The 23,994-nt window shown below is 42.7% G+C and overlaps 1 pseudogene; it reads left to right on the forward strand.

The window, feature by feature from the left end:
- The first annotated feature begins 13,404 nt into the window (after positions 1 to 13,404).
- On the forward strand, positions 13,405 to 13,524 carry LOC145390261 (5S ribosomal RNA; annotated as a pseudogene).
- Positions 13,525 to 23,994: the final 10,470 nt, after the last annotated feature.

Genomic DNA, 23,994 nt, shown 5'->3' on the forward strand with positions numbered 1-23,994 from the left:
GAACACAAGAAAAGCATTTATTCGAAATGAAACTAAAATTGTTGGACAAAGTGGCATGTGGTGTGGCAGCTTAAATGCAAATGATCAGACAGATATGACTCAGGTGTGTTTACGATATGGATAGTTCTCTTTGTTGGAAAAAAAAAAAGTTAATGATGAAGGAGCAGTAAAATTCAGGTTTTCACCTTTAGTGCAGCATGTAAAAAGAAAAAGGGGGGGAGAGGGTTTTGTGCCTGATGTTTATCATGAACTGATGATCTTTGGTCGAGATAATTCGCATCTTACGATATGTCAAGACACTAGGTGTTTACATACAGAGTTAGGTAAAAATAACGTGGGTTCAGTTCCTGTGAATTATGCTGCCATACAAATAATACTGCTTTGCTGACTTGCTTATTATTCACGATTACTGCATTCGTGTACTGTCTCTGAGAAGTGAGAAATACGCAATCACTCGATGATGACAACTTCTTCATAGCATTTGGTTTCCTTTACTGTTGACCACTAATGGCTTTCAAAAATAGTTTCACACTGCTTTTTTTTTTTCTTTTCTTTTCTTTTTTTTAAGCGCCAAAAGTAATCCTGATGAAATATGTCTGATGCTGGTATGCCATTGGTCACAAGCTGATTAGGTCAAAAGTTTTTTGCTTGATTGGTAATGAGGACATTCAAGAGGCTTAGTGGCAATCCTTGCAGATTCAAATTTTTATGGGGAGTATTAGGGGGCAATACTAATCAGTCAGGTTAGAAAGCAGTATGCACTGATGTGTCCAATCGGTGAGATCGTATCTAAACACACTGTCTTGGCTGTCTTAAGGGAGGCGTATTTGTAATAATCTATCTATATTTTTAACGAAAAACAGGAGGCTCCTAGAACCTAAACCCCTACTTTACATGTAAATATATGTCACGTTTCAGCGCTAATTTGATTTTGCACGAGGTTCTGCATAACCTATCTCGTGCTGTATGAAGACTCTACTGTACCAAATTGTTAGGGAGGAAACAAAGAAGAACCTCTGAATCACAGACCAGTGTTCTTGGCCACCACAGACGCAAAATTGTTCGAGAGAATCACGAAAGACAGATGGATAAAATATCTGGAGGAGATGGAGATTTTGGAAGAAAGTTAGTTTGGATTCAGATGTGAAAGCTGTGTGTTTCCAACCTGTTTAGCTTCTACTCAAGGGTGATAGACGTGCTATAGGAAAGGGGTAGTTGAGTGAACAGTGTGTATTTAGATCTCGAGAAAGCCTTTGACAAGGTAACCCATTGCAACTAATGTGGAAATTGGAGCACACAGGACTGAAGGGGAACTTTCTGGAGTGGTTGAGAGACTTCTTGTGAAACTGACTAATGAGAACATTAATAAAGGACAGTAATGCAAGTCTCTTTGCTGATGATGTGAAGATCATGAGGAAAGTACAAGTTGAACAAGACTGTAAAATGCTGCAGGAGAACCTGGATAGGAATCATGATTGGAGCCACATGAGGGAAATAAAAATTCAACGCAAAAAAATGGACAATACTAGAAATGGGTCTATCCATCTCTTGCCAGATGCCTGAATCCCGTTTGGGGTGGCCACAAACAAATCGCCTCCACGTTGCCTTGTCCCCGGAATTTCAACGCCCTGATACCAGCTAACACACCCCTCTCTCATATACTTCTCCATTCCATCCCTCCATCTCATCCTTAGCTTTCCCCTCCCTCTCCCCCCCTTCCACCTCACTCACATACACTCTCCTCGTCACTCTCTCACTCTCCATCCTCTCCACATGGCCAAACTACCTCAATGTGTTTCTCCCAACACTCCCTATCACATCCACATCCACATCACAATGCTCCTTCACTTCCTCATTTGTCAGTCTGTCTCTCCATGTGACTCCACATGCTCCTCTTAAATAACTTATTTCCACTGCTCTCACTCTTGACCTGCGTCTCTCCAACAACATCCAAGCTTCATTTGCATAGTGTTACAGTTGGTATCACAATACTGTTATGTACTGTAGTAGCTTTTTCACATCCATGCTCACCTCCCTATTTCTCATCACTGCTTTCAGTGAACCAACAACCTTCTTTCCCTACTGTACCCTTTCAAGCACTTCACCCTCTAAACTTCCATCCTCACTAATCACACTACCCAAGTACCTCAATGCACTCATGTTCTCCATATCCTCACCATCCAACCTCACTGTACATTCTGTGACTTCATTCCTCTCAAACACCATAACTTTACTTTTGTTTACATTAACTTTCAGCTTCCTCCTCCCACACACTGTCCCAAATTCATTCACCAAACCTTGCAACTCCAATTCATCTTCACTCAACAATACTGTATCATCAGCAAACGGTAACACTGGAATCTTCCAAATCTAACCATCATTCATTAGAGCTACCGCCATATCCACTGCCCAACCTTGCAGACATCACACAACCCTGTTTCAGTCCCACATTCAGATCAAAGAACTCACTCAGCTCACCATCCACTCGCACTGTAGCCCTAGCTAATTCGTACATACTCTTCACAGCACTTAACAATTTCCTATCCACTCCATATATTCTTAATACCTTCCACATACCTTGCCTATCTATTCTGTCATAAGCTTTCTCCAAGTCCATGAAGGCACCATACACTTTCTTTCTTTTCTCAAGATACTTCACCACAAAACATCTTAAAACAAATATCTGATCTACATACCCTTTTCATTTCCTAAATCCCCCTCGTTCTTCTCCAACTACCTCCTCTGTCATATGCCTAACCCTATCAATGAGTATTCTACCATATATTTTACCAGTCACACTAAGAAGGCAAATAACACTATGGTTACCACATACTTCTCTCTCCCCTTTTCCTTTGTATAAAGGAACAATTATACCTGATTTCCAGTCCTCCGGAACCCTTCCCTCTTCCCAAGCCAATCTACACAACTTCCTTAACCACCCCACAACAATCTCGCCCCCATACCTCAGCTTCTCACCACACACTCCATCAATTCCTGGGGCCTTTCCCAACTTGATATTCTTCATTGCTTCCACTACTTCCCTCCTACTGATCTCGTCCTCCCTCCTCTCATCTCTTCTTCTCCCAGCCATTCCCCAACCACATACACTCTCACTGCTCTCACTCTCTACATTCAACAAATCCTCAAAGTGCTCTTTCCATCTCCTCAATTTCTCTCTCTTCTCCACCAACAATCTATTATTCCTATCTTTCACTCCTCTACTATTTCCCCTTTCACACAGCCTAACTTTCTTTAACTCCTTCCAAAACAATTTCTTACTCTCCCTCCATTTCACACTTACATTCCTCCCAAACTCTTCATCTACTTTCTTCTTACTCTCCTTCACTAGTCTCTTCACCTCCCTTCTCCTACTCACATATACCTAACTCCTCTCTCTCATCTTCTCCCCTACCTCTACTTACTAACCATTCACTATATGCCTTCTTCTTTTGTTCCACAGCTCATTTCACCTCATCATTCCACCAAGCTGTCCCTTGCACACCCTTGCATCTCCTCCTCACTCCACAAACCACCTCACATGCCGCGCCTATCTCTTCCGTGAATATTTTACGTCTTCCATCCCTTCCATCTGCTCTAGCTCATACCTTCCCAATCTGTCTTCCAATATGCTCTTATACTCTGACATTTTCTCACTAACTTCCAAACTCTCCACTCTTCTCACAGGAGCTGTTTCCTCCTATCTTCTTTTTATGGGGTGGGGCAGTAACCCACCACCAACCCTTTTAGTCGCATCGTACCACAAGCAGGGATACTGGGGGAGTATTCTTGAAACCCCCCTACCCCCAGGGGGGAGTGGTATCATATATTTTAGCTTGAAAACTTGCCGTTGACGGGCTCCTAGAACCCAACAAATATTTTATCATTAGCTACGTGTTCCATTATACGACTATGCCAAATTGAACCTGACTGCTCGTATCCTTGGGGCCTCCCTGTATCAGGCAAACTGTAACAGCTACAGAAAAAGGTAAAGATACATAAGACTCACCAACTCATCCTCTTTCAAATAAAAGTATCCCCTCGTCTCCACGTGGTCCCGTCAATGAGTAAGGATAAATTAAAGTTCAATGGGTGATGGGAAGACGCTATACAAGTCGACCAGCTTTGCTCGCACCTAAAATCGTGACAGCTATACAAGTCGACTGGCGCATTGCGGATATACATTTTTTTTTTTCTCTCTCTCTCTCTCTCTCATTTTCCCTAATGCTTTCTATTTCCTCATCTCCCACACTTTTGCTGAAAACTTTTTAGCTACTTCTATCATTCCTCATTTCACACTGATCACTAGACCTAATACATTATGCCACTCCTCTGGCCTCCCTATTCTTTATTTCTTCCCATTTCCTCTTCCATGGACAGTCTGGATTTCTTCCTGTAGCTCTCTTCTCCATTCTATAGTATTTCCACTACATTATTAAGTGGTCAACCGTTCCTTCAAATGGGGTCACCTTCGTCCACACAATTTTCAGATCATATCGCACCATCCTGCTATCTACCTATTTGCCCATTCATTTGAATAATCCTGTTCATGTCATATACTGCATAACGATTTTTCAAGCCACCCTTCGCTCTTTCATTCACTCAGTTAAACTTCCTACATAACTGCATATATCTGCCTTGATCACATAAATGCAGTTCTCCACACTGCTCCATTTCTGCCAGCCTGCCTATTCAGTCCCCTTATCTCTGAGGGCACACTGAGGGCACACTGTATTAACCACCAACAAATCAATAACATAAAATACTTCGGTACACCTGCCAAATATTTCATCCTGTTGTAAGCTGTAAAGTGACATAAGCACAGTAAGGTGGAACTTATGTCACAAACACATGCGGTTATTTATTCTTAACACAGGTTATGTGCGGTTTTGAACGTCCTTTAATTCATATTAACATGGCACTTTGAGCCACAGATGCTCTTGACTTTTACTTATTTGTAACATTATAATACACGACGGAGGTATATAGACAATAACACACAATACGTTGTAGGTCCTCTTTCATTTTCATCCCTTTCCCATATGTTGTGGGTAACACCACAGTATTACACATTAAATACCTTTATATATTTAACCCCCACTGGTTCTGATAGTCTATAACAACAATCATGACACACTGTAACATCGCCAGGGTCGTTTCACAATTGTCCAACAATGCTTACACTGGTCTTGGGGTTGTGGCTTTGGATGTGGGGTGCTTGAACCGCTGGTCACTCACTGGCCACGACTCCAGCTAATAACGGGGAAAAATAACTGTTTTCGAGTGTACATCAGTGGTTCTTATCTCTTTTTGAGTCACGGACCCCTTCGAGAATCTGGTCAACGCTATCAACCGTTTCCCTACAAAAATGCACATAAGCACAATCGTAGCATTTTGCATGCAATGAATATACATTATTTTATTGAAAACTACCTCACGCAGTATATCACAAAGTATAAAACAGTCTTTACAAAGAATTATGCTTCTCACTCTTTTTCATGCAAAAACTAATGGCCATTCGAAAAAATGAAATACATCCAACTTGAGCAAATTAAACAAAACAAAAAACTTTAGGTCTGCTCCAAAGTTCATTTCAATGAGAAAGTTGTTGTTGCTGTTTGGCTTGAATAAGATGAAATTGTGGACTGGTCTTTCACAAGGCAACATGCATGTCATTGTTGACATCCAGTTCATTTCGACTTATCATTTGGATACAGTAAACCCTCATTATACAATGCCTCATTGTACGATATTTCGCTTATACAATGTCAAAATTTTAGTACCCTATGCCCACTATACAATGGGAACGATTTGCAACAACGATGGATCATCCGTGGCTCAGTGAACAGCGAATGTGCAAACGCAACAAAAACGTCCTCACACTGTCGGCATTAGACCACACACACTTGTCCACCGGTCCAGCCTCATTAGCTAGCCCTGCCCAGCCAGGCAGTTCTGACATTGATGAGTGAGGGCTGTGAGTCCCTGTGACTGTGAGGCCGAGTAGGGACCAATTCACCGTCAGGACGATTCCCCATCATTTATTTACGTATCAGTTTATTTAGCAAGTACTGTACACTAGTTTTTTAATTATGTAAGTTACAAAAGTGATGGTGGTTTATTGTTTATATAGTAAATGTAAAATATGGCATCAAATCATGGGCATTAAATGAAAAATAATAATATATTGAAACGTGAATCTGCTGATTTATGATCGATCCTTCATCTTAGCATAAGGCTACATACAAGACATTGGCATTTATATAAATGCCTAATTACCTTAAGTGAACGATCGACATACTTTCAAATTATACAAATAATCTTCATGTTACGTCTATATAAATGTTTCGGGATATTTCGCCATCAAGTCAATTCGCCATCACAACAATAATGAGACAATTCGCCATCGGGACTTTTCGTCTTCAGGATGATTCCCCTTCGTTTATTTTCATATCAGTTTATTTAGGAAGTACACTAGTTTTTTAGTACTGTACTTGTACCTCTTCAAAGTCGTTTTAAAATATACCCAGGATGTTGTAGTTTATCTATCTATTGCCAGACGCCTCAGTCCCGTTTGGGGTGGCCACAAACAAATCGCCTCCAAGTCGCCCTGTCCCCCGCTATTTCACTCCCATGCTCCCAGCTCACCCCCCTCTCACATATACCTCTCCACCCCATCCTTCCATCTCATCCTCGGCCTCCCCTCCCTCTTTCCCCCTCCACCTCACTCACATACACTCTCTTCGTCAGTCTTTCACCCTCCATCCTCTCCACATGGCCAAACCACCTCAGTGTGTTCCTCATAACGCTTCCTATCACATCCACATCAACACCACAACGCTCCTTTATATCCTCATTCGTCAGCCTGTCTCTCCATGTGACTCCACAGGCTCCTCTTAAATAACTCATTTCCACTGCTCTCACTCTTGACTTGTGTCCTTCCAACAACGTCCAAGCTTCACTTCCGTACGCTAGAGTTGGTATCACAATACTGTCATGTAGTAACTTTTTCACTTCCATGCTCACTTCCCTGTTTCTTATCACTGCTTTCAAGGAACCAGCAACCTTTCTTCCCTGCAGTACCCTTTCAAGCAATTCACCCTCCAAACCTCCATCCTTACTCATCACACTACCCAAGTACTTAAACGTACTCACATTTTCCAATTCCTCACCATCCAACCTCGCTGTACATTCACTGACTTCACCTCTCTCAAAGACCATCACTTTACTCTTCCCTACATTCACCTTTAGATTCCGTTTCTTACACACTCTCCCAAACTCATCCACCAAGCCTTGCAGCTCCCCTTCGTCTTCACTCAACAACACAGTATCATCTGCAAACAACAGTACAGGGAGTTTCCAAACACTATCCTCTCTCACCATGGCCACTCCAACATCCACTACCCTACCTTGTACCTCTTTTATTACCCCATCCATGTACAGATTGAACAAGCATGGAGACATGACACATCCCTGTTTCAACCCAACCTTCAAAGAGAAAAATTCACTTAGTTCACCATCCACACGCACTGCAGCCTTCGCACCATCGTACATACTCTTCACAGCATTCAACAACTTTCCATCTACTCCATATATTCTTAACACTTTCCACAATCCTTGTCTATCCACCCTGTCATATGCTTTCTCCAAATCCATGAATGCCACATACAACTTCTTTCCCTTCTCTAGAAACTTTTCCACTAAAGATCTAAGAATGAATATCTGATCTACACAACCTCTTCCCTTCCTAAAGCCTCCCTGTTCTTCTCTAACTAATTTCTCTGTTCTTTCTCTAACTCTGTCAATAAGTATCCTACCATACACTTTTCCTATTATACTAAGAAGACAAATGCCCCTATGGTTACCACACACTTCTTTTTCCCCTTTTCCTTTGTACAAGGAAATAATTATACCTGACTTCCAATCCTCCGGGACTCTACCTTCCTCCCAGGCCAATCTGCACATCTTCCACATCCATTCTACTACTATCTCTCCCCCATGCTTCAGCATTTCACCACACACTCCATCAATTCCTGGGGCTTTCCCAGATTTAACTTTCTTCATTGCTTCCACAACTTCTATCCTACTGATTTCTTCCTGTCTTCTCACCTCCCTCCTTCTCCCAGCCATTCCCCAGCCACTTATACTCGCATTACTTCCATCCTCTACGTTCAACAATTCCTTAAAGTGTTCTCTCCATCTGCTCACTTTTTCTCCCTTCTCCACTAGTAGTCTACCGTTTTTATCTTTCACTCCCCTGCTAACTTCACTTCCACCCTGTCTTACTCTTTTCACCTCTCTCCAGAACATTTTCTTACAGTCCCTCCACTTTACACTCAAATTCCTTTCAAATTCCTCATCCACTCTCTTCTTACTCTCTCTTACTAATCTTTTCACCTCTCTCTTTCTTTCCACATATAACTCTCTCTTCCGCCTCTCAACCTCTTCCACGCCACTATTTCTCATCCATTCATTGTATGCTTTCTTCTTTTGTGCCACAGCCTGCTTCACCTCTTCAGTCCACCACGCTGTTCCTTGCACCCCCCTCCGTCTTCTCTTCCTTCCACACACCACATCACATGCTGCACATATTTCTTCTGTAAATATCTTACACACACCTTCCACGTCTCCCATCTGCGCCAATTCATATTTGCCCAATCGTTACTCCACTTCTCTCTTATCTATCTATCTATCTATTGCCAGACGCCTCAATCCCGTTTGGGATGGCCACAAACAAATCGCCTCCAAGTCGCCCTGTCCCCCGCCATTTCACTGCCCTGCTCCCAACTCACACCCCCCTCTCTCATATACCTCTCCACCCCATCCCTCCATCTCATCCTCGGCCTCCCCCTCCCTCTTCCCCCCTCCACCTCACTCACATACACCCTCTTCGTCAGTCTTTCACCCTCCATCCTCTCCACATGGCCAAACCACCTCAGTGTGTTCCTCATAACGCTTCCTATCACATCCACATCCACACCACAACGCTCCTTTATATCCTCATTCGTCAGCCTGTCTCTCCACCTGACTCCAGAGGCTCCGCTTAAATAACTCATTTCCACTGCTCTCACTCTTGACTTGTATCCTTCCAACAATGTCCAAGCTTCACTTCCGTACGTTAGAGTTTGTATCACAATACTGTTATGTAGTAACTTTTTCACTTCCATGCTCACTTCCCTGTTTCTTATCACTGCTTTCAAGGAACCAGCAACCTTTCTTCCCTGCTGTACCCTTTCAAGCACTTCACCCTCCAAACCTCCATCCTTACTCATCACACTACCCAAATACTTAAACGTACTCACATTTTCCAATTCCTCACCATCTAACCTCGCTGTACATTCACTAACTTCACCTCTCTCAAAGACCATCACTTTACTCTTCCCTACATTCACCTTTAGGTTCCGTTTCTTACACACTCTCTCAAACTCATCCACCAAGCCTTGCAGCTCCCCTTCGTCTTCACTCAACAACACAGTATCATCTGCAAACAACAGTACAGGGAGTTTCCAAACACTATTCTCTCTCACCAGGGCCACTCCAACATCCACTACCCTACCTTGTACCTCTTTTATTACCCCATCCATGTACAGATTGAACAACCATGGAGACATGACACATCCCTGTTTCAAACCAACTTTCAAAGAGAAGAATTAACTTAGTTCACGATCAACACGCAATGCAGCCTTCGCACCATCGTACATACTCTTCACAGCATTCAACAACTTCCCATCTACTCCATATATTCTTAACACTTTCCACAATCCTTGTCTATCCACCCTGTCATATGCTTTCTCCAAATCCATGAAAGCCGCATACAACTTCTTTCCCTTCTCTAGAAACTTTTCCACTAAAGATCTAAGAATGAATATCTGATCTACACAACCTCTTCCCTTCCTAAAGCCTCCTTGTTCTTCTCCAACTAATTTCTCTGTTCTTTCTCTAACTCTGTCTATAAGTATCCTACCATACACTTTTCCTATTATACTAAGAAGACAAATGCCCCTATGATTACCACACACTTCTTTTTCCCCTTTTTCTTTGTACAAGGGAATAATTATACCTGACTTCCACTCTCTTCTTACTCTCTCTTACTAATCTTTTCACCTCTGTCTTTCTTTCCACATATAACTCTCTTATACTCTGCCTTTTTCTCATCCTCCTGTAACCTTTCCACTCTCCTTGCAACTACTCCTTCCTCTCGTCTTTCCCTTCTTCTATTCCTCCAACTTTCTTGTACTTTAATTCTGGCCATCACCAAGTAGTGGTCAGAAAGTCCACTCCCCCAACCTCTATACACTCTTGCATCCATTACACATCTTCGCATCCTCTCATCCACACACACATAATCAATCATTGCCTTCCTTTCATTCAGTTCACCACCCACCCTTCTCATCACTCGCCATGTATACCTGTGAATCATTTTATGCCTGAAGAGGGTATTGCCTATCACCAACCCCCTCCCAGCACAAATGTCCACTAACGCACTCCCATTCTCATCTATCTCAGCAGGCACACCCCACTCACCAACTATTCCATCCACCTTCACATTCCCAACTTTACCATTCATATCACCAATCAAAAACACTCTCTCATTCCTTACAAACTTTTCTATGCACACTTCTACATTTGTCCAGAACTCTTCTCTCACTCTTCTAGCACGATCTTGCGTTGGCGCATACACACACACAATCGCCCACATTTGTATTCCAACTTTCAACTTTACCCACACAATCCTTGACCCAACTGATCCATACTGTCTTATGCTCCTCTTCCATCTTTTACTCACAACTATACATACTCCTTCCTTTGCCCTCTCATTCTCACCTACTCCTGCACATATACCCCATCCATACTCCCATTCTCTCACACTTTCTCCTCTCCATTTTGTTTCAGTTATTCCACATACATCCATTTTCGCATCCTCAAGCACCTGGACAATCTCTCTCTCTTTCACCTCATCATTCACTCCCCTTACATTCCAGGTTCCAATTACAATGTCCTTTGTCCGGTCCTTGGTCGTCATCGTTTGGTCAGTCCTTGTCCGAGGCTTATTGTTTGTTTGTTTAGTTAGTTGTTTTCCGGGGAGGGGCACTAACCCTCCGCCAACCCTTTTAGTCGCCTTTTACGACAAGCAGGGATACTGGGGGAGTATTCTTGAAAATCCCCCCTACCCCCAGGGGTAGTACCAATAGAAATTAATGAAAACAGCTGTGGGTGATGCTAGAACATAATTCAAAGTCAACTACAGCAAGGTAGAAACAAGTTAAATATTGTCTAAAAGTACAACTTATAAATGATATCCAAAGCCAATGCTACTGAATGAAAATAGACTTTGATAGATCCCCCTGAGAATTAGTTATTAAAGTATCAGTTAATCAGTAATAAGTATGTTTATAGAATGACGGGGAATTGTCCTGACGGGGAACGTCCATATTATGACGGCGAATTGTCGACTTCATGGCGAATTATCTAGGAACCACATAAACAACCGTTGCTTGCTTCAGTAAAGGTAAGATCTACTGTATACTGTAGTTTTCATGTTTTTTTCTCTTTATTCACTATTAATGTGTTACTTTAAATGTTTAAACATAAGGATATTTCATGTATGTGAGTGCCAAGGTGTGTGTATGTGAGAGTTTAGGCACGTCTGGGAACGTATCCCCATTGACTCCATGTTATAATGGGATTGCTATACGATGGATTGCTTTACGATGGGGTTTTCAGGAACGGAACCCCATCGTATAATGAGGGTTTACTGTAGAAACAAGTGCTGAAATCCGACTCGCAATGGTATGTAGTTGCAAATGGAATCACAGCACCCATAGCTCGCTTTGCCAAACGAGGGTAGGCGTGTATCAACGAACACCAGAATTATTAAAGACCGAGTTTCTTTGTATGTTTTTTTAAGTTAATGATGCCAAACGGCATCACGCAATCTCGCTAAATTGTTCTCAATAATTCTGACCTTCACGGACCCCAGGTTAAGAACCCCTGCATTAGATCATTTCAGTCTCGCCACAGTACATGGCATTAGATCGTTTCAGTCTCGCCACAGTACATGGCATTAGATCGTTTCAGTCTCGCCACAGTACATGGCATTAGATCGTTTCAGTCTTGCCACAGTACATGGCATTAGATCGTTTCAGTCTCGCCACAGTACATGGCAATAGATCGTACAAGTCTCGCCACAGTACATGGCATTAGATCGTTTCAGTCTCGCCACAGTACATGGCATTAGATCGTTTCAGTCTCGCCACAGTACATGCATTAGATCGTTTCAGTCTCGCCACAGTATATGGCATTAGATCGTTTCAGTCTCGCCACAGTACATGGCATTAGATCGTTTCAGTCTCGCCACAGTACATGGCATTAGATCGTTTCAGTCTCGCCACAGTACATGGCATTAGATCGTTTCAGTCTCGCCACAGTACATGGCATTAGATCGTTTCAGTCTCGCCACAGTACATGGCATTAGATCGTTTCAGTCTCGCCACAGTACATGGCATTAGATCGTTTCAGTCTCGCCACAGTACATGGCATTAGATCGTTTCAGTCTCGCCACAGTACATGGCATTAGATCGTTTCAGTCTCGCCACAGTACATGGCATTAGATCGTTTCAGTCTCGCCACAGTACATGGCATTAGATCGTTTCAGTCTCGCCACAGTACATGGCATTAGATCGTTTCAGTCTCGCCACAGTACATGGCATTAGATCGTTTCAGTCTCGCCACAGTACAGGTAACTCGCACGGAACACGATCTCACGGAAAGCGCTCGCAATTATACACGGTAAGGGCTGGAATACATATAAGACAACGTAAGATTAAAAAACCATTATTAAAACTACAAATTAACGCAGGAGAGGCCTTTGAAAGATCAAATCCTCGAACGTCACCGCAGCGCGCGGTTTGTTTTGATTACGTGACGATCTAGGCGCGAAATTATTCAGTGAGTGAGACATTCCCGAGTACAGTAGCACAGTATTTGTAAGTTAAATATTTAGAGTACTGTACTGTTCTGGTAAGTTTATGTGCAACTTAAAGTACTATCAAATAACGTTAAAGCAAGAAATAAAGTCTTATAACCAGTTTACCTGATAGGCGTCAGAATATTGCCTTTTTTATTTGTTCGTTTTTTCCACAATACTGTACAGTATTTGTAAGTTAAATATTAACTGTTTTCGTGTGTACTGTACTTGTAAGCACTTAAATAAAGTTAAATCATTAAATAAAGCCTTGTAACCAGTTAACCCGAATTATATGATTACCCATGATCGGCATCGGAATATTGCCTTTTTTGTTTGTTCGTTAAACTCTTACTGTACTGCTTTTCTACAGTACTGTATTTGTAAGTTAAATATTTACTGTTCTGGTATGTACTTGTAAGCAATTAAAGCATTAAATAAAGCCTTGTAGGCCATACCACGTTGAGTACACTGCTTTCCGTCCGATCAGCGAAGTTAAGAAACGTTGGGTCTGGTTAGTACTTGGATGGGTGACCACCTGGGAACGCCAGATGCTGTTGGCATCCCTACGTGTCAAGTGGGGTTGGTGGAGGATTAGTGCCCCTCCCTGTAAAACAATTAACTCTAAGCCGTTGGCCACCCCGTTTGGGTTACATGGCGTCTGGCAATGAATGAAAAAAAAAAAACCAGTTAATGTGATTTATATGATTACCCATGATCGGCGTCGGAATATTGTCTTTTTTGTTTGTTCGTTAAAGACTTATAATAAAAGAAAAATACATTTTTGTCTTGGTATCTTTACGTATTTGCTCAGGTTTGCTCTAATGGTTTGGATCATTTGATGCAATGCAACTTGTAGAAAACTGTGAATAAACTTTCGGGAAGTGAACGAAAATCTGGGACGTGAGACTGACCTTGACTTCACCCTCTCATGTATCATCTGTCAGTTCACCACCTGCTATCGTGATGAGTGGATGTACGATTTTTTCGATCGTGGCCAAGCCTAACCACACATAGTTACACCCATTATCTCGACCCAGACAGAATATACAATCTTTTTCCTCCCTTGCAAAACACAAACAACCACCCTGTTTACGAGACAGCAATATATATTGCAAAAATAACAAGGTAAAATGTTAAAGATGAATGTAAAATGATAGAGAAAGATGAACATGTTATGACGGAAGAAGTACGTTTTCCCTGTCAGTAAACGTATTTATTTCTGCTTTGTATCTGTATTCGTAATAATTAGACTTATTGTTAGTTCTGAAACTGCATTACGATTCTATTTTTAGCCATTCTCGTGGTGTGGGAGCTGGAAGTTGTGACACAACTTCCTTATTGCTAATCGGACTGACCCTCCACTTTATTCTCCCGTGGCAGAGTCTAGCCTTGGAGGACGTGCAGTTTTCTCATTTAGGACTGAAAATTCAACTCTTTCGCTCCCTTTTCCAAGCATGGGCACAACGATAACGTAAAAAATAACTCGAAACTACCATAAATATATATCAAAAAGGTGAAAATGTATTCATAACATTTTTTTTTTTTTTTTCAGCCATTCCTAACAGATTATGTACTGAAATCATTCGATATCACAGAACTGCACTTCTAAGTTAAATATGTACTGTTCTGGTATGTACTTGTAAGTTAAAGCGCTGGTACCAGTTAACCTGATTTATATGATTACCTATTATCGGCGTCGGAATGTTTCCTTGTGTTTACGTACAGTATTTGTGTGTTGAAGTTTTGCTCTGGAGTACTGTATTTGTGAGTTATAACATTAAATAAACCTTCTAACCACTTAAAGTGCTTTCTAGTAATTACCAGTGACAGATAACAGCAAAACAACACATTTGGGGGGTCTAGGGAGCAATATACGAAGTAGTTTAAATATACGCGATTTCGCACCTAACACGGCACGGTAGGGACGAAACCCACGTGTTCCGTGCGAGTTACCTGTACATGGCATTAGATCGTTTCAGTCTCGCCACAGTACATGGCATTAGATCGTTTCAGTCTCGCCACAGTACATGGCATTAGATCGTTTCAGTCTCGCCACAGTACATGGCATTAGATCGTTTCAGTCTCGCCACAGTACATGGCATTAGATCGTTTCAGTCTCGCCACAGAACATGGCATTAGATCGTTTCAGTCTCGCCACAGTACATGGCATTAGATCGTTTCAGTCTCGCCACAGTACATGGCATTAGATCGTTTCAGTCTCGCCACAGTACATGGCATTAGATCGTTTCAGTCTCGCCACAGTACATGGCATTAGATCGTTTCAGTCTCGCCACAGTACATGGCATTAGATCGTTTCAGTCTCGCCACAGTACATGGCATTAGATCGTTTCAGTCTCGCCACAGTACATGGCATTAGATCGTTTCAGTCTCGCCACAGTACATGGCATTAGATCGTTTCAGTCTCGCCACAGTACATGGCATTAGATCGTTTCAGTCTTGCCACAGTACATGGCATTAGATAGGTTCAGTCTTGCCACAGTACACCCAAAAACAGTAATTTTCTCCCACGCATTAGCCGGAGTAGCGGCCAGTGAGCGACTGGAGGATCGAGCACCCCACATCCAATACCATTACCCCAACCACACTGTAAGCGTTGTTGGACAGATGCGGAACGACCAAAGCTGGCGATGTTATAGTGTCATGATTGTCGTTATACACTATCAGAACCAGTGGGAGTAAATATATAAAAGTATTTAATGTGTGATACTGTGGTTTTATCAACAACATATGGGAAAGGCATGAAAATGAAAGAACTCCTACAATGTGTTATGTGTTATTGTATATATACTTAAGTCCGATATTATAATGTTACAAATAAGTATAGTCAACAGCATCTCTTAAAAGATGTCTTTTCTTATACAATCTTGTTCCCATCTCCACCATTCATCTCTCTGGGTTCCTGTCTCCACCGTACGCCCCTTTTATCCTCTCGTCCCCCATTCGCACCCTTTGTTAACCAGTATAAACAAAGATAGTGATGAAATGATCCATCAGGTACTGATCATATTACAGTATATGGAGTGGAGGGGAAATTGTGGAGTGCTGTGAAGAGTATGTATGAGGGAGCTTGGGCTACGGTGCCACTGGATGGTGAGCTGAGAGAGTTCTTTAATGTCAATGTGGGACTGAAACACTTGTGTGATGTCCCCATGGCTGTTTAATATATACATGGATGGGGTTGTAAAGGAGGTGCAAGGTAGGGCAGTGGATGTGGGGGTGGCTCTAATGAATGAGGGTGAGATTTGGAAGATTCCGGTGTTGCTGTTTGCTGATGATGCAGTATGTTGAGTGAGGATGAATGGGAGTTGCAAGATTTGGTGAATGAACTTGGGACAATGTGTAGGAGGAGGAATTGGAAAGTTAATGTAAACAAAGGTAAAGTTATGGTGTTTGAGAGGAATGAAGTCACAGAGTGTCCAGTGAGGTTGGATGGTGAGGATATGGAGAATGTGAGTGCATTCAAGTACTTGGGTAGTGTGATGAGTAAGGATGGAACTTTGGGGAATGAAGTGCGTGAAAGGGTACAGCAGGGAAGGCAGGTTGTTGGTACACTGAAAGCAGTGATGAGAAATAGGGAGGTGAGTATGGAAGTTAAGAAGTCACTCCATGACAGTATTGTGATCCCTACCCTGACGTATGGAAGCAAGGCATGGATCTTGCAAAAGGGGAACAAGTCAAGAGTAAGAGCAGTGGAAATGAGTTACTTGAGAGGAGTATGTGCAGTGACGTGGAGGGACAGGTTGACGAATGAAGAAGTGAAGGAACGTTGTGGGGTGGATGTGGATGTGGTTGAGATTTGGAGAAATAACCTCAGGTGGTTTGGATATGTGAAGAGAATGGAGAATGACTAAGAGGGTGTATGTAGGTGAGGTGGAGGGAGGGAGAGGGAGGGGTAGACCGAGGATGAGGTGGAGGGATGGAGTTGAGAGATATATGAGGGAGGGGAGGGTGAGTTGGGGGGAGGGTAGTCAAATGGTGGGTGACAGAGCGACTAGGGGGCGTTTTGTCTGCGGCCACCCTTTGCGGGATTAGGACGTAGGGCTATAGATAGATAGATAGGCATTAATTAAACATATGAAACATGCATAACACTCATCTATCGGTGATAATGTTGTGTTGGAAGAGGGAAGCTAGCAGTCTCCTGCTGAGCAGTGTTGCCAGATTCCCAAACCCATATTATCGTACACGGCACGTTAAAATTATCACTTTTGGATCAAAATTATCTCACTCATAAACAAAGGCATTTCTTCACATCTGTTCCAAAATCTTTATGCCTCTATATAATCCTCTTAAGATCATCACCATTCCCCTTGTACATGATCATCAACACTGAATCCTGTGTTGCCCCATGAGGAGCGAAAGTACCAGGCCCTAGGCAAGTTGGACCTGACATTTAAGATGAGAGTCAGCAGCCTCACTCATCCCTGAGCGGCATTACTTGAGCAATAAAACCCAACCACCCATCTGATATAAACCTGCACTGCCTCAATCCAAATGGAGTGCCTTAATTACCCACTAAATCACCAGGTGCCATCATTTGCTTATATGATTACCACCCACCATAGTAGATGGTTTCCAGGTGTACAGGAAACCATTTGGCTTGTCACACTTCTCTTGTCCACATATACAATTATACTATTCAGCCAATTATCTGGGAAAACACACTCATAAATAATCATATTTATAAAACCGGTAACTATCTTCACTCCTATATCTCATGAGGCCTTCTCCATTTCAGCAGTCAACCCAGACACAGTTGCTGCCTTCCCCACCTGCATCCCTCTTATTGCCCTGCTCACAGTAGCAGCATCAATCAAAGGCCAACAGCCAAACGCTGGATCTGCTGGCTTCAAACCTTCCCTGTCCCAAACTCATCATTCAACAACCCGTTGTAATGCTCTCTCCACGCATCTTGAATACCCTCACTGCCCACCACTAACTTTCTTTCAACATTCTTCACACACTGATATCCCAATAGTCCCTCTTCATCTGATTTGCTACCTTAAGTATCATAGTCTTCCTCTGCACATTATTAAGGTTGTCAAGTAAATGTCTCTAAGACTCAGATTTTGCCCTGAAAACCTCTTATCTAGCCCTATGCTTAGCACTAAACTGTGAAACTATTTTTGAACAAGTCAGCCAAGCAGCATAATTTGTATGAAAGTATAGTTCACAAGAAATGAGCTGACAATTATCTTACCTAACTTCTTATACCAAGACGTAGACTCGTCACATACCGAACAAACCACATTTTCTGGCCCTGAGTCGGTCAGTTAATAACCAGCATCGGTCACAAAGCCCTTTTCACACTTGCTGCACTTAATGTGAAAACTTGAATTTCACTGCCCCCTCATCATTAGCATTTTTAGTTTTTCAATCACTGTCCAACAAAGACACTACCCACATCATGTAACACCTAACGCATTTTATCTGACTGTCCAAATCTTACTCTTGTTCGCATTAAGCTCCCACACCACACAATAAAGTTAGTGCGGAACTGCACACTCAACTATTATATGAAATGAAGGGCAAGGAAATAAATAAATAAATGCTTCTCCACACAACAACAGTTAACACAACAGCTTAGGCAGGCAGCAGCTGGTATGGGACGTGGGTCATGTGGGTCGGCTTAGATTAAACAACTCTACCAGCGACCAACAAAAGTACAACACAGGAGTTGTAAACAAATGAACCTACGTAGAAATCCACTAGCTAAATGCACCCACTTCCCACTCTGTTTCTTCCGTGCAACTGAGAGATATTAAAATCTATCTATCTATTGCCAGACGCCTCAATCCCATTTGGGGTGCCCACAAACAAATCGCCTCCAAGTCGCCCTGTCCCCCGCCATTTCACTGCCCTGCTCCCAACTCACACCCCCCTCTCATATACCTCTCCACTCCATCCCTCCATCTCATCCTCGGCCTCCCCCTCCCTCTTCCCCCCTCCACCTCACTCATATAAACTCTCTTCGTCAGTCTTTCACCCTCCATCCTCTCCACATGGCCAAACCACCTCAGTGTGTTCCTCATAACGCTTCCTATCACATCCACATCCACACCACAAAGCTCCTTTATATCCTCATTCGTCAGCCCGTCTCTACACGTGACTACACAGGCTCCTCTTAAATAACTCATTTCCAATGCTCTCACTCTTGACTTGTGTCCTTCCAACAATGTCCAAGATTCACTTCCGTACGTTAGAGTTGGTATCACAATACTGTCCTGTAGTAACTTTTTCACTTCCATGCTCACTTCCCTGTTTCTTATCACTGCTCTCAAAGAACCAGCAACCTTTCTTCCCTGCTGTACCCTTTCAAGCACTTCACCCTCCAAACCTCCATCCTTACTCATCACACTACCCAAGTACTTAAACGTACTCACATTTTCCAATTCCTCACCATCCAACCTCGCTGTGCATTCACTACTTCACCTCTCTCAAAGACCATCACTTTACTCTTCCCTACATTCACCTTTAGATTCCGTTTCTTACACACTCTCTCAAACTCTACAACCAAGCCTTGCAGCTCCCCTTTGTCTTCACTCAACAACACAGTATCATCTGCAAACAACAGTACAGGGAGTTTCCAAACACAATCCTCTCTCACCAGGGCCACTCCAACATCCACTACCCTACCTTGTACCTCTTTTATTACCCCATCTATGTACAGGTTGAACAACCATGGAGACATGACACATCCCTGTTTCAAACCAACTTTCAAAGAGAAAAATTCACTTAGTTCACCATCCACACGCACTGCAGCCTTAGCACCATCGTACATACTCTTCACAGCATTCAACAACTTCCCATCTACTCCATATATTCTTAACACTTTCCACAATCCTTGTCTATCCACCCTGTCATATGCTTTCTCCAAATCCATGAAAGCCGCATACAACTTCTTTCCCTTCTCTAGAAACTTTTCCACTAAAGATCTAAGAATGAATATCTGATCTACACAACCTCTTCCCTTCCTAAAGCCTCCCTGTTCTTCTCCAACTAATTTCTCTGTTCTTTCTCTAACTCTGTCTATAAGTATCCTACCATACACTTTTCCTATTATACTAAGAAGACAAATGCCCCTATGATTACCACACACTTCTTTTTCCCCTTTTCCTTTGTACAAGGGAATAATTATACCTGACTTCCAATCCTCCGGGACTCTATCTTCCTCCCAGGCCAATCTGCACATCTTCCACATCCATTCTACTACTATCTCTCCCCCATGCTTCAGCATTTCACCAGACACTCCATCAATTCCTGGGGCTTTCCTCGATTTAACTTTCTTCATTGCTTCCACAACTTCTATCCTACTGATTTCTTCCTGTCTTCTCACCTCCCTCCTTCTCCCAGCCATTCCCCAGCCACTTATACTCGCATTACTTCCATCCTCCACGTTCAACAATTCCTTAAAGTGTTCTCTCCATCTACTCACTTTTTCTCCCTTCTCCACTAGTAATCTACCATTTCTATCTTTCACTCCTCTGCTAACTTCACTTCCACCCTGTCTTACTCTTTTCACTTCTCTCCAGAACATTTTCTTACAGTCCCTCCACTTTACACTCAAATTCCTTCCAAATTCATCATCCACTCTCTTCTTACTCTCTTTTACTAATCTTTTCACCTCTCTCTTTCTTCCCGCATATAACTCTCTCTTCCGCCTCTCAACTTCTTCCACGCCCCTATTTCTCATAGATTCATTGTATGCTTTCTTCATTTGTGCCACAGCCTGTTTCACCTCTTCAGTCCACCATGCTGTTCCTTGCACCCCCCTCCGTCTTCTCTTCCTTCCACACACCACATCACATGCTGCACATATTTCTTCTGTAAATATCTTACACACACCTTCCACGTCCCCCATCTGCTCCAATTCATATTTGCCCAATCGTTCCTATACTTCTCTCTTATACTCCACCTTTTTCTCATCCTCTTCTAACCTTTCCACTCTCCTTGCAACTACTCCTTCCTCTCGTGTTTCCCATCTTATATTCTACCATCTTACTTGCATTCTAATTCTGGCCACCACCAAGTAGTGTTCAGAAAGTCCACTCCCCCAACCTCTATACACTCTTGCATCCTTTCATCCACACACACATAATCAATCATTGCCTTCCTTTCATTCAGTTCACCACCCACCCTTCTCATCACTCGCCATGTATACCTGTGGATCATTTTATGCCTGAAGAGGGTATTGGCTATCACCAACCCCCTCCCAGCACAAATGTCCACTAACGCACTCCCATTCTCATCTATCTCAGCAGGCACACCCCACTCACCAACTATTCCATCCACCTTCACATTCCCAACTTTACAATTCATATCACCAATCAAAAACACTCTCTCATTCCTTCCAAACTTTTCCATGCACACTTCCACATTTGTCCAGAACTCTTCTCTCACTCTTCTAGCACGATCTTGCGTTGGTGCATTCACACACACAATCGCCCACATTTGAATTCCAACTTTCAACTTTACCCACACAATCCTTGACCCAACTGTTCCATACTGTCTTATGCTCCTCTTCCATCTTTTACTCACAACTACACATACTCCTTCCTTTGCCCTCTCATTCTCACCTACTCCTGCACATATACCCCATCCATACTCCCATTCTCTCACACTTTCTCCTTTCCATTTCAATTCAGTAATTCCATATACATCCACTTTTGCACCCTCAAGCACCTGCACAATCTCTCTCTCTTTCACCTCATCATTCGCTCCTCTTATATTCCATGTACTGTACTCATTACCAAGTCCTTTGTCCGGTCCTGGGTCGTCATCGTTTGGTCAGTCCTTGTCCAAGGCTTCTTGTTTGTTTTTTTAGTTAGTTGTTTTCCGGGGAGGGGCACTAACCCTCCGCCAACCCTTTTAGTCGCCTTTTACGACAAGCAGGGATACTGGGGGAGTATTCTTGAAAACCCCCCTACCCCCAGGGGGGGTGAATAATTAAGAGAAAAATTAAATCTTTGTGTTATTGCACGATGGTTACTTCCCCCTGCCCGAAATTGGGACTCTGCTATTGTTCGAGATATTTTTATGGCTCTCTGGAATGTACCTACATCTTTAGGTGGTAAAACAGATCTAGATGATGATGATGATAACAATGTTCAATTGTAAATAACATTCAATAAAGTTTGTTTCATTTAACCTGGCCTCCCCGTCACCCCTTACAGCCAGCCCAGTCCACAGGCAAAACAGACAGAGAAAAAGGGCATAATATACCACATTAAAACCACCACCATCATCATCATCACCCCACCTCTCTTCACACAAGCGTGCACGCACACATACATACATACACATTATGAAGGCAGAACGACAGAATAAAAAACAACGTAAAATGATTGAATGTGGCATATGCTAACATAAATGGCTTAACCTCAGCAATGCTGGAAATCAACAATTTCTTGACGGTAAATGAGCCCGATATTATGTGCTTCGTAGAGACCAAGCTATTTGTTCGAAGATGTTTAGTGGAGAAGTATCTAGAGAAAAGAAAGAAAGTGTATGCTGCCTTCGTGGACTTGGAAAAAGCTTATGACAGAATAGATAGGTAAGGTATGTGGAAGGTATTAAGAATATATGGAGTGGAGGGGAAATTGTTGAGTGCTGTGAAGAGTATGTACGAGGGAGCTAGGGCAACGGTGCGAGTGGATGGTGAGCTGAGTGAGTTCTTTAATATCAATGTGGGACTGAAACAGTTCTGTGATGTCTCCATGGCTGTTTAATATATACATGGATGGGGTTGTAAAGGAGATGCAAGGTAGGCCAGTGGATGTGGGGGTGGCTCTAATGAATGAGGGTGAGATTTGGAAGATTCCGGTGTTGCTCTTTGCTGATGATGCAGTATGTTGAGTGAGGATGAATGGGAGTTGCAAGATTTGGTGAATGAATTTGGGACAATGTGTAGGAAGAGGAATTGGAAAGTTAATGTAAACAAAAGTAAAGTTATGGTGTTTGAGAGGAATGAAGTCACAGAGTATGCAGTGAGGTTGGATGGTGAGGATATGGAGAATGTGAGTGCATTCAAGTACTTGGGTAAAGTGATGAGTAAGGATGGAACTTTGGGGAATGAAGTGCGTGAAAGGGTACAGCAGGGAAGGCAGGTTGTTGGTACACTGAAAGCAGTGATGAGAAATAGGGAGGTGAGTATGGAAGTTAAGAAGACACTCCATGACAGTACTGTGGTCCCTACCCTGACGCATGGAAGCAAGGCGTGGATCTTGCAAAAGGGGAACAAGTCAAGAGTAAGAGCAGTGGAAATGAGTTACTTGAGAGGAGTATGTGCAGTGACGTGGAGGGGCAGGTTGATGAATGAAGAAGTGAAGGAACGTTGTGGGGTGGATGTGGATGTGGTTGAGAAGATTAGGAGAAATAACCTGAGGTGGTTTGGACATGTGAAGAGAATGGAGAATGACTAAGAGGGTGTATGTAGGTGAGGTGGAGAGAGAGGGCGAGGGAGGGGTAGACCGAGGAGGAGGTAGGGATGGAGTTGAGAGATATATGAGGGAGGAGAGGGTGAGTTGGGGTGAGGGTAGTCAAATGTTGGGTGACAGAGCGACTTGGAGGCATTTTGTCTGCGGCCACCCTTTGCGGGATTAGGGCGTCGGGTTATAGATATAGAGATAGGCATTAATTTAACATATAAAACATGCATAACACTCATCTATCGGTGGCAATGTTGCGTTGGAAGAGGGAAGCAGCAGTCTCCTGCTGAGCAGTGTTGCCAGATTCCCAAACCCATATTATCGTACACGGCACGTTAAAATTATCACTTTTTGATCAAAATTATCTCACTCATAAACAAAGGCAATTCTTCACATCTGTTCCAAAATCTTTATGCCTCTATAATATCCTCTTTCCAGATCATCACCATTCCCCTTGTGCATCATCATCAACACTGAATCCTGTGTTGCCCCATGAGGAGCGTAAGTGCCCGGGGCTAGGCAAGTTGGACCTTACATTTAAGATGAGAGTCAGCAGCCTCACTCATCCCTCAGTGGCATTAC

Source organism: Coenobita brevimanus, unplaced genomic scaffold (assembly GCF_032717465.1).
Source record: "Coenobita brevimanus isolate Jiangsu-jjx unplaced genomic scaffold, ASM3271746v2 jjx.HiC_scaffold_3718, whole genome shotgun sequence".
In the NCBI taxonomy this organism is placed as follows: domain Eukaryota; kingdom Metazoa; phylum Arthropoda; class Malacostraca; order Decapoda; family Coenobitidae; genus Coenobita; species Coenobita brevimanus.